The sequence below is a fragment of the Aptenodytes forsteri genome, unplaced genomic scaffold, assembly GCF_000699145.1.
Source record: "Aptenodytes forsteri isolate BGI_AS27 unplaced genomic scaffold, ASM69914v1 Scaffold482, whole genome shotgun sequence".
Taxonomy (NCBI): domain Eukaryota; kingdom Metazoa; phylum Chordata; class Aves; order Sphenisciformes; family Spheniscidae; genus Aptenodytes; species Aptenodytes forsteri.
In genome coordinates, this window is record NW_008795046.1 from 912,663 (window position 1) to 915,127 (window position 2,465).

Genomic DNA, 2,465 nt, shown 5'->3' on the forward strand with positions numbered 1-2,465 from the left:
TGACAGAGCTGTGGAGGGGAGGGTGCACGGGGAGAGCTCGGGCACCAGCCCGCCCCGCAGGCCGGGGAGGCTCGCTGAAGGCCCGGCCTGGGAAGCAGTAGCGAGCAGTGGAGATCGGCACCGGCCAGCACGAGTTCCTGCTGAAGCGACTGTGTCAAGTCAGCCTGACGTCCCGGGAGGGTCGTTTGTCCGGAGAGCGAAAGGAGAAACATGGGATGGGGTATATCCTGCCTTCGTCGTGGGTACGACAACAAGGGTTGTCTTCCCATGCGGTTCTTCAGTTGGCAGCCGTGTGCCGTCAGACTAGCTGAGCATTTCAAGGGAGGTCTGCAGAGACCCACTCGGGGCCCGGTCCTCGCTGGAGTTGCCGTTCCCGCCTAGAGTGAGGAAATAAGAAGTTGGGTTTGTAACCATGGGTGCTTTGGAGATGTGGCAAACCGAGATGGAAGTCCCAAACTGACTGTGGAAAAAGTGGGTGCTGAGGGTGAGGCGTTACAATCTAAGCGAGTCTGGAGGCCACAGTGGAGCTCAGAATGACTTGGTATTCATGCTTTGGAAAAAAAGACAAAACATCGCTCAGGGGTGTATTTATGGTTCACATATGAAACGGGAGACATCGTGACGCTCCACTCAGCACTAGAAGCCCTTAGTTGCGTAGTTAAGTTTTGTCCCTGCTTTTAAGAAAAAGGTAGATACACTTATGAAAAGAATAACAGAAGTGACGGATTTAGGAAATGTAATCTACGGAAGACAATAATGAAATGGCTCTCTCTTGTCTAGAAAAAGATGAGGTATTGAAGTCTTATTCCATTTTCTGGCCTTTTTCAGTTAGATCTGTTCATAGATTTAGGCTTCTGATTCTGTTTCAGCTATGTAGGGCGTGTGGTTGTACCACTGTGTGGTTGAACCACAGTGGTTATACCACTGTGATTGAACAGATGCAACAGGTCACAGTAAAAGCTTTTATAGTTGGGTGAATATTACCCACCCGATTTCTATTAGATGGATCTGTGACTTTATTGCTGAACAGAGTGTTTTGTCCCAGAATGTGTTTTGTTCTGGTTTTGTTTTTTAATGGTTCCAAAATCATCTTAAACGTTTGGAAGATTCTTACTTTATGTTACTTTCTTAACCAATTCTGTTTAATGTTTCTGTTATCTGTGGCGTTACTTGTTTCTCCTTTATGCGTGTGAACTTTTGGTTTTTTGAGTGGATTCCTTTCTCTGGCAATTTCAAAAACATGGAAAGATTTGAGGTGCTGTTTGTTAGTAATTAATCGTTCTGTAAAACTTCAGCATGGAAATTTAAAGACCATCCATAACAACCAAAGGGGTTATGATCTCTTTATAACATCTGGTACTTTGTAGAATTTGTTACAAAATCAGTCACTTTTTTTCCTGTGCAAAGATCACAAATCAGACTCAGATTTAGAATCTCTAATTATCTTGTTACCAGTTTTTACACTAGGAAAAACTGGTAATGTGAAGTGTTTATTTTACTGAATAGATTATAAAAATAGGTTTCTGATATTTACTTTAGAACGTATCTATGCGAACTGTCCGGGCTCATTGTTGCCTGGGAATTTTGTGTGCAGAAGGACAGAAATACAGTGTATTCAGCAGGGATGAGTTCCTATGGAGCACACTCCATGGAGACATCTGAGATGTCTGTTAGGTTCTCAGCCAATGTTTAATGTACACTCCTTTCTACTGAATTCTTTGCATACGGAATTGTTGCCACGGAAGTTCTGAGTTTTCTAGATGTTGCATAGTTTACCCTGTAAGAAGTGATCCACAGTATGTCCCTACCTAATGAATTTTATGTTGTTTTTTCTTCTAATGTAAGTATGGGAAATACGATGAAATAAGGTCTTAAAAATCGTGAAGAAATGCAAGAGTCATCACACATGACAGGGCCTGTGGGTGGGAAAAGAAAAAGGAAGGAATGAATTGGACACATGTGAATGCACAGAAGTGAGGTTGAGAGCATTGTATCCACAAAAAAAAGGGTAAGAGAAAGGGGTTTAGACATACAGCTTAACTCTATCAAGCAAAATTTGTGCCACGTTTTGTCATGAAAACTTTCAAGGAAACTTGAAATACTGTGTTCAGGTTTGGGTCCCTCACTACAAGAAAGACATTGAGGTGCTGGAGTGTGTCCAGAGAAGGGCAAGGAAGCTGGTGAAGGGTCTGGAGAACAAGTGTTATGAGGAGCAGCTGAGGGAACTGGGGTTGTTTATAAAGCCTGGAGAAGAGGAGGCTGAGGGGAGACCTCATCGCTCTCTACAACTACCTGAAAGGAGGTTGTAGCGAGGTGGGTGTCGGTCTCTTCTCCCAAGTAACTAGCGATAGGACGAGAGGAAATGGCTTCAAGTTGCGCCAGGGGAGGTTTAGATTGGATATTAGGAAAAATTTCTTCACTGAAAGGGTCGTCAAGCATTGGAACAGACTGCCCAGGGAAGTGGT

The 2,465-nt window shown here is 43.7% G+C and overlaps 1 protein-coding gene across 1 annotated transcript in view; it reads left to right on the forward strand.

The window, feature by feature from the left end:
- PWP1 (PWP1 homolog, endonuclein) overlaps window positions 1-2,465 on the forward strand; it is a 25,814-nt gene that overhangs the window by 5,918 nt on the left and 17,431 nt on the right. The window lies entirely within an intron of this gene.